Genomic DNA, 14,760 nt, shown 5'->3' with positions numbered 1-14,760 from the left:
GGTTAATGAATATCTCTGACAACTTTGAGTGCTAGTATAATCGTATCAGCTACCAGTTATTTGAGGAGAGGATGCCTGCTTTCCTGACAGCCTTTGCCTCAGCGTATTCTACTCTTAAAACCCTGTCCTGACTTTGCTTCAGTGAGCTTTGCTTCTCGAAAAGGCATAGGGTGTGGCAAAACTGTATCTTGCACACAAATGCACATCTGAAGACCACACTGATGTGATGTACAGTTTTGACTTTAAGTGTTTAGGTGCTATATTGCTGAAATCTAATATCCTCACAGTGATAACAAACAAACAAAAAACCATATTGGCTCATGAAGACTTATATTTACTTAGGCATTTATATACACAACACAACTAAAATAAAATGAAATAAAATAAAAATTAATCATTATTGTATTTGTTCTCACAACATTCCAATGTGGTAAAAATTTCTATTATAAATTGAGAGACAGAAGAATGACAACTACAGCACAGTAAGTAGAAACTTAAGTCAAACTTATATCAAACTCTTTAACCACACAAAAAGTTTGCAAAGATTGTTCCATAGCCAGTTGCCAGCTACCTTGGACAGCTTCACTGTTGGATTTTTATCTTCCATCAGAGATACTCCGCGTGTGTGCACTTATTTTCCCTTTTTTGCTGTTGTTTTTTCCCCAGGTGTGGTTGGAAAGCACACATTGAAGTATGGGCTTACAGTCATCTTTGTAATATACGATGAGATATGTGTGTCCCATTTTCAGTTAGATCACTTGGTCTTGCAGTCCCTGGTAGAAACATCTTACCCTGGAGCATGGTCAGACAGAGTCTGTATGCAGCTTAAGTACATCTGTCTTCATACAGCATGCTGCCCCAGTCATAGGTATCCTACAGATATTCTGGGTTTGTGAAGTTTAGTCGGAGAACACAGTTGACTTTACCATCCACTGTTCCAAGCTCTTAAACACAGCGTAGACACTGCTTCAATGCCTTTGCTTTGGCAATAATTTAGGCAATGGCAAAGGCATAATCATAACCCACATACGATTTTGCATTTTGTATTAGCACTTCTATCATCCCAGTCTTCTAGATTATGTAATTCTTCCTTTTTTGTCCTTCCTAGTATTGGTTATATCTAGCAATATTGTATCATCCCCCAACCTCAAATCTCACATACCTAGTTTATAGTCCTAGGACACTGATGAATACAAGTAATAGTTGAGCAGCATTGCCTCAACAACAGTGAACCCCAGGGATCACAATTAAATGTTGGAGATGTCTACATTTGACAATATCTCCTTTTGTAATATAAAACAATGAAGCCTTACTTGAGTTGCCTAAGTTAAAAATTAACATCTTCATTTCTGAACCATGACCAGTCTCACAGATAAGAATCATCAAGCTTTGTTGGAATGATATTTAATCCTGCCTTTTCTTTTCAGTGTTTATCTATGGTACTTCTTTAACAAAAATAATGTATCTTCCTAGAAAGTGCAGTTCTAGACTAGGCAGTATTTTGCCATTGTGAGTGCTTTACAACTGACTTAATTAGTGCTCAGTTTTTACTTCATTCTGACTAAATTTGTCCCCTAGTGTTCTTGTGTTCAGTGACCTTACCTTCACAGTGTGTTGATGGGCTGCCTGTATTCTTCATGGTACACATATTTTGACAACCCTGGTGATATTAATTGGTCTCTCAGGAGCTATCCATAATAAATCTATCTCACTGGCAGTCAGAAGTACATATGAACTCTCTGCCTTCCTTATCTTCATTGTTCAGCAGAGCCATACAAAAGAGAAGGACGTGAGGCAATATGGCAAATATGGTATCAATTTTTCCTCCTTTAGACTTTACTATTCAGAATGTAAGAAAACAACAGTCATGATCAGAGAGGGTTGTATGACCTCTGCAAGTCCCTTGCAACCTCTGGAAAAGAACCATATGTTCTCTGAGAATACATACAGTTCCTTCAAAGCACCACAACCAAACATCACAGAATATTGTGGGTCCAGTACCAAAGTATATTAGGCGACTTGTCATATTCCATGCTTAAAGGTGGGAACTATCACTTCTGAGATCATCAATTTCTCTGAAACTACTTGGAGAAAGTGTTTGTTAAAGGTGGGGGAAAATATTGGGATCTTGGTATAGGCTAACACGTGCACAGGGAATTAAATCTCACTTAAAGCATAGCCAGTAGCCATTTGGTGGTGATGGGAATCTCTGTTGCAAGGGTCCTTCCAATGGCATCTTCAGCTGAATTGACAGAGATTATTTGAGTCACTGTTTTGCTTCAATTACTATTTTTGTTTAGTTTTTGTAATCCAGCTAGCCATGGTCCTACATGTCCACTACCACACATGCATATTCATTGGTATTGGTGCAACATAACTACATGTGAAATCTCTTAAATATCTTAACTACATGTAAAAGATTCTTATGTGACCTTTGCTGCAGGAACAGCTTCATTGTTTACAAATGTCTTATCTATGCATAAACTGATCACTTCTGCAGCAAGGACACTTTGGGACTGCCCAGGATGCCAATCAAAATAGTAAGAAATATCAACTGGACTAGATATATCAAGAGTTACCTCAGAGGAAATTTCTAGAACCATTCCAGATTTCCACCTGTAATAATCAGTCAAATACTTAATTGTGAAGGTCCAGTCAGTCACCCAGTTTCATTCTGGTCTGTTGTCTCAAGCCAGTCCATTAGCTCATCTATGCAAATTACTGGCTGGAAATTCCTGGGCAATCCTAGGAATAAATGATGTAAAAGCACTGGGTCTGCATACAGGTTACAGCCCAATTGCAACTAAAGAACAAGCTTGATTTTCATACTAGTAACTCACTTACAGCTTAAGTCTCATAGCTCTTGTCACAAATAAGAGAGAACTTTCATAAAATTAAACAACTTTAAAATTACAAAAAGCACTTGCATTTTATTAATCCATATTTAACTACTTCCTACATAGTATTTTTTTATGCTGATAAAATATTCATTGGCAGATTTGGGTTCAAAGGTTATTTTCAAAGTTTGGAGTGAAGTATGTTTTTTCTTTATGGATAGTTTGTGAGCAACTTGTGAATATTATTATTGCTGGGCTGAAAATATCATGTTTATTGAAGCTATGATCATATCTTACTTCTCTTTCTAGATTATATAAAGTGATCGTATCTTACTTCTCTTTCTAGATTACATAAAGTTGACCAAGCACTGATAAAATTTTGCCTCTATTTTGATTGAGTGAAATTTCAAAGCATTCATTTTAGAAGTGCAAATATTCCGAGCACAGAATCTGACTTTCACTTTGGCAAATAACATGACTTCAAACTTTCACTTTGCTTTTGGCTGGAGTAACTTGCACTTTCTGAAGGACCACACAAGTTTGTGCAAGGAGATCACTTACACAGTGAAATCAATACCAATCTATTATAAAATGTGCAAAAGTAGAAAAAGAAAATGCTTGTGTTTTTCCCGTCAGAATCTTAAAAAGACATCTTTTGGATTGGAAAAGCAAGAATAGTGAGTTCTGGCTGTGAATGAGTTGTCAGTGTTTAACCAAGTTCACAGAACATTACTTTATGCTTACTAATATAGAAAGATATTATTCATTACTACTTTAGTGCATAATTAAGTCTTTAATATATTATTATGTATAATAGGTGGATTCATAATACAGGAATTATTAAAAAGAGCAGTTGAAAGAGAACAGACTATAACGATGACTATGGATTTTTTATGTTCCATCTTATCAAAGCTTACTTTAAACATTTATAATTATATATCAATGATCAAACTTGTAATAATTATGAACTAATAAGACCCCATTTCCAATATTCTTCTGGCAAAATATAAGGGCTATGTATGTGCCGTAAGCCTTTTCAAGCAATTCTAAGAGCATTTTCAAACTCCCGGGAAGTCCCAGTAATGCTGCAATGCTTCAGTTCTGTCTTAAAGAAAAAGAAAGAATCAGATATTGTAGGTAACTAATTTTGATTATTAAAATGCAAGGACTTAGACCTCTCTCTCTCTTTTTTTATTTTTCATATGATCAGTCCCAATGAAAGGAATATGTTCATGTGTTCCTACACCTGTACCTGTGTTGATATGTTTTCAGATTCAGAGTATAAATCTGTTCTTCAAGAGACACTTCTAACCTGCAAGCCCTAAACCGAAACAAGCAAAAGTAAAGTTTAATAACTGTTATTCCATATTCAGTTCTTCTGCAAGCAAATGTCACTTAGAACATTTTATTCTGACAGGAATTTTGGAGGTTTTGCCTCTTTTTTCTAAGTACCAACACTAATTTAAGATGGGTGGAAAAGGGAGTACTGTTCTTTTTGTTTGTATTCACGTCTCATTGTCTTTCAACACAATATGGTCTGATCTAGCTTCTAGTTATATTTTCTGAATTTTTTTATCACCCAGATTTCATTTGCAGAGATTATGGGTTTTTTTCCTACAGATTTACCTAAAAAGTCTTATCTTGATCATGTTAGCCTCAAGAAATAGGAAACTGAGACAGAACAGCAGGCACTAAAAGCCCCATTTGAACTCCAATCTTTCAATTCAGCAATCTTTACTTGTACTTTATGAAGAATTTCAGGTGTAAAAAGTGCAGTGTAGAAAAAGTCTAAGGCAGACATGCAGCTTCTTTGGTGTACTATGACTGTCACTATACATGAGAGCAATAAGAGTTTATTGTGAATCTGAAGCTGTGTTTTAGTTTGTCCTGATACTTCCCCAAAGGTCTACTATTTCTCCATGAGAATGCAATAACATTTTTTGGAGAGGTCATTATGTGTTCTGCTTAAGCAAGAAACCCATGTAGCTTTAGGCTGTGGTCTTTTCAGTTTCCATAACCTAACCAATATCAGCTTTACCAGTGTCAATATTTTATTCTTACATTTGTCCCTAGTAAGTATAGTCAAACATTATGTACTCAGGAGGGTTATGAAAGGTCTGTCCTGCTCCCCATTAGCTTCAGCAATTTTGTGCATTCTTACATCACTCAGTGGGGTTAAGGCCACGTAGCTACATCACTCTTGCCATCTGTAAAGATCAGAGCTGCATTCTCTTCCAGTATCAGGATTTGCAATTGTTTCACCTGCCCAATTTTTATCCATAATACAATGTTCTAATCTCTTCTGCTATACATCTCTGTTGATACATTCATGACTTAAAGCTAGCATAGCCATCAACTGGGAGATTCATGTAAGTAGAATTCTTCTAGAAGCATGAAATTCCTCTCTGGTTTCTAAATTAATATGATAAGGTGTCTTTTTACAGAGATTTAGTGGAGAAATGGAAGATTAAATGCCAATTTCTATCTGATGATTCTGTGTTCAGGAACAGATTTTGGGATAACAGCATGAATTAGTAATTTTCAGGGCAGTAAAAAAAATTAATGACTGTCACAAGACTGGGGGTAGTATCTTCTGATTCTAAAAAAAATAATAATCTGTTAGTACTCTCAGCTGTGTGGACATAAATATGATAACTATTTGTAAATTTGTCTCTACACATTATAAAATAAGCTTGGGAAGATTGGTTGTCGTGAATGAAAAATAAGTTTTGTGAATAGTCCTCTAATTTCTTAATGGCACAGAATATCACAGGAAGTGATGCTAATGTGTTAGGATTTCACTAGTGGGTAGAGTGATGCTGGAGGTACTTTCCAGGAGTGTCCTTGTGTTTGTGAAAGAACAGGCATATGCTGGGAACACAATAAGAAAGTTAGTGTGATGAGCAACTATGTATCTTCCCATTCAAAAAAAAAAATGCTGTTTAGCTATATAGAGCTGTATTTTAATAAGGTGTCGTCTGTATTTACAGTCATTTCTACAGTTGCAAACATATAAATAACAGAAATATTTTCTGTTGAAATTTCATTTCCACATTTCTAAAGTGACATTGTCAATAAAATATGCTATATGAGAAATCTATGTCCTATCAAATTCAATACTAGCTTTATCATTTACTTCAATGACAGTTGAATTATACCATATAGAAAGGTATTTTCAAAGGAATGGAATTCTTATCCCCTTTTTTTTTCTGTCACATTGTGTGATATTGCTATGCATGCTTAAATGTTTGATGTATTCCACCAGATGGCTGGATGTTTTGCAGTCAGGAGTACAGGATTTTGTTTTGTACCTATCTGATTTTTAAACATTAAACATCTGCACTACAGCAAGAGTGAAGTAGGGTACATCTGAAAAACCACTGTAAACTGCATAGCTCAGATACTTTTGTTACTGTTGCATTAAAATCTGTTTTAATTTGGGCATAGCTTGAATAATTTTTTTAATGTAGAACAAGTATGCTTTTTTTCAGGAATTTAAAGCCTATGCAGTTGCTAGTTTGTAAGCTGTTTAAACAGAAACAAAATTAGAAATTACCAGTTTCCAATTATCTCCCGTACTCCTGTAACTCAGAGATGGCATTCAAAACATGAGTCTTTAGTAGGAAAAGTACAAAAGCCATCTTGTTAAGAAAAGCAGCTACTGCCTATGAATGGGGATATTATTCAACATAAAATCACAAGGCCTTTCAGCACATGCATTTAATGTGCACGTGCAGCAATCTTTCTGACACTATAAAGCTTCAGAGGATCCATTACTGTCTTATAGTTTACAATCTGTGCACTAACAGGTTTCATGATAGACAGAGCTATTACACACTCTATTGTGCCAATGATATTACTTCAGAGAGAGAGAAATTAAACAAAAGATGGGAAATAGAAAAAAGGTATTAACATGCAACAAAGTTGTTTAAAATATTACAATACATTTGGTATAATATTATAGAACACAAGACAGTGACTGTGTCAGTGGAATAAAGAATCAAACCAAAATAATAGTTTAGATTCAGTTCTTTATAATTGTGATTGAAACCATTGCTGCTGTAAATTAGCTTGAGGGACAGCATTGCTGAAGCACACTCTTGGAAAGCAGAAAAGTGACTTCTCAAAAAGCATCCTTTTAGATAATATTTCTGAGGACTAAGAAAGATCTTTCATACCTTTTCCATACCAGTTTCTTCTGAGCTTTTTCTAAGCCCTTTCTGAACCCTATTAGTGACAGAATCATGCAGTCAGGAAACATACATCTTGATTTTAGTTGTGGTTTTACTTAAGAAGACAGCAAAATAAGTAAAGGCACACTTGTTAACAATCCACTTGCTTTAAGGCCTTCATATTCAACTCCTGTCGTTATCTACAGGGCAACTCATGTAGATAAAGTATAGGACCTACAACCAACCTTGTCTTTTTGTAAGGTAAGGCAGATCCGTGTTAATCTGTTTCTAACAATCTAAGCTGCTGTGCTGAAGTTAAAGGACCAAATTTTGACTCCACGTAACAAATCAGAGAATTCAATGGTGTACAATAGGTGACTAATTTCATCTGAGATTCCCTCAAGAATCCCACCTGGCTTCTGCCTGTCACAGAAGGATGGGCTTCTCTTCCATGTCCCATGTCACATCTTTCAGGACCATGCAGAGGCTCTTCATATTCCAGAATCTATGAAACAGCAGCAAGCACCTATGTTTCAGCAAGAGTACATACAAAAGGAAACACTCCTAATGACAGCAGCAAGACAAATTGTTTGTAAATGGGGCTACAAGTTAAGAGTTGCTGTATAAATTGGTAATATTCCAGTTTATTAAGGCCAAATTTGCAAGTCCAGGTAACTGACTCTGTGGAGTAAACACGTTGCAGCTTTTTCCCTATTCCCAGGCAATGATAAGAGAAGGGTTCTTTTGGTTTTTTCCCTTCCCATAGTCTCAAAAGTTAGTTCAGTACCTATCTAAAGAAAGCAGGATTCATTCAAAGAGTGTAAATTAACTTGAGCAGTCTACCATGTTTTTCTGTCTTGTACAGAGCAATAGTATCCTATAATGAATTATGGTACGCCGTAGCACAAAGTACACTTCAAGGGATCAATTGCAGTACTTGCAGATCTGGATCAGCTTACACATTTCCAAACTGAGATACACTGCCCATCCTTTTGGTGCATTTTAAAAGCTATATATTTACCAAAAGAAGAAAGTCTTTTCATATTTTGATCCTTTAATCACTCTCAAAAGCAAGAAGCTGGCAAAACATCAGGATTTACATGATTTTATGAATTTTGCACAGATGTTCATAAAATTAATGTAATCTTTATAATTGCACTTATCATTTGGACATTCACACAAGTATATTGGCTGTAATTACAAAACTCATCTGAATATTAATGAAAGTGTCGTTATCACTGCGTGAGTACAATCTATACCTTTTGGAACATTGGCACATTTCACAGTATGATAAAATCCTGCAATGTTATACAATGAGTTTGGGGAAGTAATAAAGTATCAATTTTAGAAAAAAAAGTACATTTATGCAAGAGCAGCTTTAATCTGCTTGCACCTTAACAAAAAGATCTAGTTCAGTCCAGCTCCATAACAATAGACTTTTGGTTGGTTGCCAGCTGGATGACTGACATGAACAGGCCAAGCATGACATTTGTTAATGACATTTCCTTCAACCATGTCAGAATACTTAAAATCTCATCCCATTTAATTGAAAACAGCATACATTTCCATGTTTTTTTCTTTAAGAAAGGAGCCCCAATTTTAAGCATTTGGAACAATAAAGTCCCCAGTTATTACAGTTTTCCTTCCCTCTCTTTCCTTCCCTCCCTCCCTTTATCTTTCCTTTTGTCCTTTTCTCCCTCCCTTCCTTTTTGCCTCCCCTACTTCCTTCCTCTCTTACATCTTTCCTTCCCTCCTTCCTTCCTCCCTCTCTTCTATCCCTCCCGTCTCTGTTGCTAAGTTTATTTGTGGTGAATCACTCATAACTCTAAATGCCTGCCAGTCCATTTGCCTCTTTCAGATTAAGCTGCTGTTATTGCTTTGTTCCTGATCTGGTATTGGAAGGTGACAATTTAAGTTTATAGTAATTATAACCTGTGGATTATACATTGACTTGCTGACAATTTCTTACCATTCCCTGAAGCATAGCTTTTGCAAGCTTGCAGTTGCACAATTTATACTAAGATCCTACCTGTTTGGCCATGAAAGCATTTGTGAAGCTGATGGATGGAGGATAAACAGTACTGGGCAACCAGGAGCCATTAAGACCTACAGCAGTTAAGATACCCACTTCCCTCCAATGACTGGGTGGAGCATATAGCAAACACAGCCTGCTTTCATCCTGGGAGTCCAATGTGATAGATAAATTACTGTAATAACACGACAAAAAAAGCAGAGAAGTAAGAAAGTCCACTGTGGTCGGTAATTGCCACAATTATGCAAAATCTTTATTTCTGGAAATGTGGATTTTGATCATATATATTAGATCACATATAATAATATGTACTGATCGTATACCCTAGATAGCATATAAGAAAAAATGCATTTATTTCATGTACTCTCCAAGTTTTTTGTTGTATTATTCTCTTTTGTCTTTTGACAATGTTTTATGAATTTCACACATGGAAGTTGGAAACTTCCCATGATGCTTTGATTATATAAAAACTGCTTTAGTTCCCATTGTAATGAGTAGGAGGTATGTTTTAATACTTCAAGGGAGAATCTAACTGCTCACTTGCCTTATGTCTGGCACATTTCTAATTCAAGCACACATTATAAAAGGAAATTCTCTCCCCTGTTGTCACCAAAACCTGAACGTTTTATTTTATCTTTGTGTTAATGATGATGTCTCATGGCTCGTTTATTCACAGTAATAGAGTTTTACTCTTCATTGGTAAGGAATTCAGAAGCATTTAGTTCTGTGGGTTAGTAGAATGATTTCTCTACTTTTCTTTGTTGTTTGTTTTGTTCTTAATTTGAGTATGTCTTTTGTTATTTGTCTTACTGTTATAACCACAGAAGCAATCTATCTACAGTGATCAGCTTTTAAACTGTCAGTATAAACAGCTTCCTTTATGATATGTTTGAACTGACCTACCATCCATCCGGTCTAACTTCTTCAGTAGTAGTCCAATAAGAAAAAAATCCAACAAAGCATTATGATAACATTTTGCCCTTACAAAAGAATCTGCTCCTCACCAGTACTTACTGTGTACTTTGATTATGCCAGTAGAATTAAAAGTAGAAAAATATTGCTTTTCTTTGTTTCTTTTGTTCAAAATCATACTACCATCAGGAAATATAACATTTAATGTAATTGAATGAGTCAGAGGCATGAATGAATGTATGAAAAAATAGTGCTGGCCAGATTTTTCTTTGCAAAGCCACCTTATTAAGTAGAGTGAGATGGGATGTTTCTCTGTGTGTGTGTGTGCTTTTTGTATCTGTAAGCTGGAAATTAAATGGTAGATTCCCAGTTGCACATTATAAACTCCAAACTAACACCTTTTTTTCTGGTTTTAGCAGACCAAACCATAATGAATTAGTGTTATATGATCATGAAAGACAACTACCTTATTTATGAGTATGTATAAAAACCCCAGTTATTTGTAAAAAAAGAAACAACTCAAAAAAGACTACCTAGAGTGGTATTTCAGATTCGTGTCATATGGTTCTTCTGCTAACTATGCATACTAATAAAGTCATGCGACATTATTAGGGGTGAAAAGTGTTTCAGCGGAAAAGCTGAAACACAGAGAAAATGAAAGTTTGGGAAGCTAAGAGAAGGTTAGTAGTTTGTTTTATCTTTTCATGACTAGGTTGTTAAAAAGTTTAAAAGTCTGAGGCAAATCCAGATAGGGAGCATTAGTTTCCTAACTGTAAAATTCAAGATGGACTAGGAGCAACTTCTCTAGGTGACTGTGGCACACTTGTCTTGGTATCATTCTGCATAGATTCTTATGACAGTGGGTTTTTTTGTGCTTGGCTCTGTTTCCCTGCGTATCATTCTTTTGAAGAGCAGAGCACTGGAATATAAAATCACATTTATGAAGAGAAAAATTATGTTGGCTTTTTTTCTGACAGAGACTGCACAGAGATTTACGGCCCAGCATCCATGAACGAAATTCCACAAACATTTGTTTATTGATATGGAAAGTTGTTTATGTCTGTAAAAAAAAAGTATAAAATTTGTTAGTAATTTTGGAAGAAACTCAACCTATTCTTCTAAATATTGTTTCACAGGGAAAATGCCTGGTACAGTAGGAACCTGTAGAGGATTGAGGAAGAAACTGAGTTCTCTGCAAAGACTAAAACAAAGAAAGATCAAATGCTGAAACATTTATTATACCAGAAAATATGTTCTGAGTATAATATCAAAGTCTATAGGAAGTCCCATATCTTGGAGCTGTGAGAGTTAGGACTAAAACAAAGCAAAAGACATGATGGAAGATCTAAGAACAGTAAGCTATGAGAAAGGAAGTGTTGATGTGAATGTATATACAGTGTAACCTGAAAATGAGCAAATCTGGCAGCTTTCAGGCAAATTAACAGAGGTATCAAGAGGAAGCAAAATCACAGACAGAAGACTTCTGCCAGCAAAATGAAAGTAGTCCTGGAATCAGAGGAAAGGAATCCATAAGAAAATATTAAACCCTTGAATAAATGAATGATGTGGTCCTTTGGTTTCCTTCAAATCCGATGTAATACAGCTTGTGTGTGTGTGTGTGTGTATTTCAGTGGCAAATTCTTCATTTTACTGCATTTTCACAATACATTTCCTGTATTCTGACTTAATAAGCAACACATGATATTATACACAAAGTAAATTCACTAAATCTTGTGCAAGTCTACAACCATGTTTAAACCAGTGACCAAGATAGATCATTGGTGTCAGAATAGATGCTCAAAAGAACAGCAAGTGCACCTGGATGACATGAAACCCACTTAATGAAAACCACCCCATCTTCATCAGAACATCAAGGCAGAACTATTGTCCCTGAAAGATGTCAAACTTATGCTAGAAGCAGTTCTAGAAGATATTAAAATATAAACCCGAGAGTGGCTCCAGCTGTCCATTTCCAGACAGTCATAGTAAAGAGAGTGGCACATCAAAGTGGAAGTCTCACCCAATACCCACCAGGAAGTCACGGTCAACAGATTTCCTCTCAGTGTGATCCCATCCATGATCAGCCACTCCTGAAGAGCACAGCTGTCAGGTTAATAAGGCTACTATGAAAGTATAGACACTCTAGTCATCCTCTGTACTAACGTTCACCAGGTGATCTCTGCAGACTGGGAGATGCTATAGGTGACTTGGCACACTCTTTGTGGCCTTGTTGGTCTTGGAAAAAGGGTTAGTGCTCCAGGAATTTCAAGGACATAACAAAACTAACTGATGTTTTCTTTGGGTGTGATTGGGTTTTGTTTGTTTGTTTGTCTTCTTGCCCATTCAAGTAGAAGCAGTTAATAGAGGAAGGTATTCTGTATAAAAATGGAGGGAATAGAGACTCACACAAGTGAGAAAAAGCAGCAAATACTCAAGAAGGGTAAAAGAAATACCACTTGTGGCTGCATTGCAAGGGACAATAACAGAGCAAGACGTAATATGTATTGGGGGCTGAGGGAAAAGAAAAGATTTGAGAAAAGATCCTGCACCTACATATTGGCTTGTTATAAGGAAAGAGGAGGTAAACCAAGGCATCATGAGCTGAGAGTAGAATAAGAAAAAGTCGGTGAAGATAAAAAGGAAGACACAAAAATGATATCCTTGTTTTTGAGTACCCAGCATCCTCATCTATGCAGTAAGGGAAAAAAGGTCAATGACTATATGTTTTCTTAGTCAGACAGTGAAAGTATCTTTCTCCGTGTAGATGTTCATGAGGTGTTGGGACCACTTTGTAGCATCCTAGGGGAAGATGATGAAGGTGATTGTAATACTGCACTGGACTCTGTCATCTAACCTGTCATTCATAGTAATGATGGAGAAAATATTTAAAAAATAGACAAACCACACTGGACTAATTATGTTCTTTCATCTATTAGGAAAGAAGTGGAGACTGACAGTCACTGTCCTACTCAGGCAACCAAAAGCAGCAAAAGAAGAGTTGCTGCCTTTTGCTACCTACTATAGAAGGAGGATGCTGGGCTAGAAGGACTGTTCTTGTGCAATTTTTTGGCCATGTTTTAGTAAATAGAGGGTGCATTTAACTCTGTGGATATACAATTCAAATAATGTTGCTTTGCTTGTTTTATGATATAGCGCATGGACAGAAACCACAATATAATTCTATTTCTGTTATAGAGAAAAGTATTGCTGCAAAAGTCTTGAAGTATCAAACTCTTATAAATATCTTATAGGAACCAGTGGGATCTGCAAGGTTTTCAGATGTAGTTCTTAAATTCAGTTTGAAACTGCGGATTCCTGCAGGGGACCTCAGGTTTTACATCACCTTGTATAATGTCAATGTAGTAAATTGTTGATTACTGCCTTAGTTTATTGGCATAAAGCTATTAATTTTAAAAACGGTAATTGTTTAATTTAAGCACTTTCACTTGAGCAGTTTTAAACATTTTTAAAGATTAACTTGGTCCTGTATATTTAAACTTACATCATTAAAATTTCAAGCTACATTAAATTTAAAGGTACTGTATTTCTTTTTATTACACAAATACATCAGGTTCTTTGATCTTTTGTGTACTGGTAAAATCGTGATTCAATTAATAACATAATGTGACATTTAACTTTTCTTTTTCAACTATTTCCCTCTTACTACCAAAGAATAACTAACAAACAAAACTCTACCCTAAGAAGGAAATATCTCTGGTAGTCTTCTCTATATATGCATTTATATTGTCTTATTATTATAAAATGCTATATTACTTACATACTTACACTTTTTACTCAAAGGAGAAGAATGCTATGCTGATTAATGAAATAATCAATCACGTTTATCTAGCGCTTGCTTTCTTTTCTGGGTACCTTTCCTTCTATACTTTACTTGCTCACTTTTGCTCTTTCAAATTCCCCCAAACTGTTTATATTTTTAATGTCTGCCATTCTTTTCATTAGTTTTTGTTAGCTTTTGCCAGCTATCTTAGCCAAGTTCATTCTTTTCCAGTTATCCTTCTCACCTTTTTCTTGATACCACTCAGGTTTTCTTCTGTCCCATCACTATAGCATTTGAAAGCCTTCTATGTAAAATCAATAGCAATAGAAAAGTTCCAAAACTGTCATGGATTTACTTAGCAGCAGCATTAAAGTTTACCAGTTTTCTCTTCCCCCTCCCCTCCTTCTTTCTAGTCTTCATTTTGTTTTGTTCCCAACTAGTGTAACTTAATGTAAGTTTTTATTAACCTTTCTATCTTTTTTTCTAACACAATACATTCCAAGCAAATACAGAGAATACCATGCAAATGAGAGAAGTTTAAAATATTACCACAAAGTTTGACTTCCCAAATATTTACCTCAAAATCTTTCTAGAACATGGATTCTTCTTACATATACCCAGATTGCAAATGATAAGCAATAATAAATAAATAAATTTAAAAAACCCTCAAGGCAATCAAATACAATGCAGATAAGATAAAAGTGCAGCACATACTGAAAGACTGAGAAGTGGAAGACAAACAGTCCACTTATATCCAGGCTTCCCTCAGGACTAATTTCCAGAGTTGAAAGCAGTTGTCCCAAATGAAAAGACATTGGGGGGGGATTTGCAATCTATTATATTTGAGCCTGTCCTTTCCTAGGTGGTTTGATAGTCATGACTATACTAGTCTCCTTGTGTAAGGGAAGAGAAGCTTACCTTTCCAGTATAAAATCATTTGATATCTTAGACAAATATATGAAGCTCTAGGTAACATCTCCTTTTTGCTAAGAATTTGGCATGGTATATAGATAACCACTTTAATAA

The sequence above is a fragment of the Harpia harpyja genome, chromosome 3 (genome assembly GCF_026419915.1).
Source record: "Harpia harpyja isolate bHarHar1 chromosome 3, bHarHar1 primary haplotype, whole genome shotgun sequence".
NCBI lineage: Eukaryota > Metazoa > Chordata > Aves > Accipitriformes > Accipitridae > Harpia > Harpia harpyja.
The sequence above is the reverse complement of the archived record's forward strand: the minus strand, read 5'-3'. Positions refer to the sequence as shown.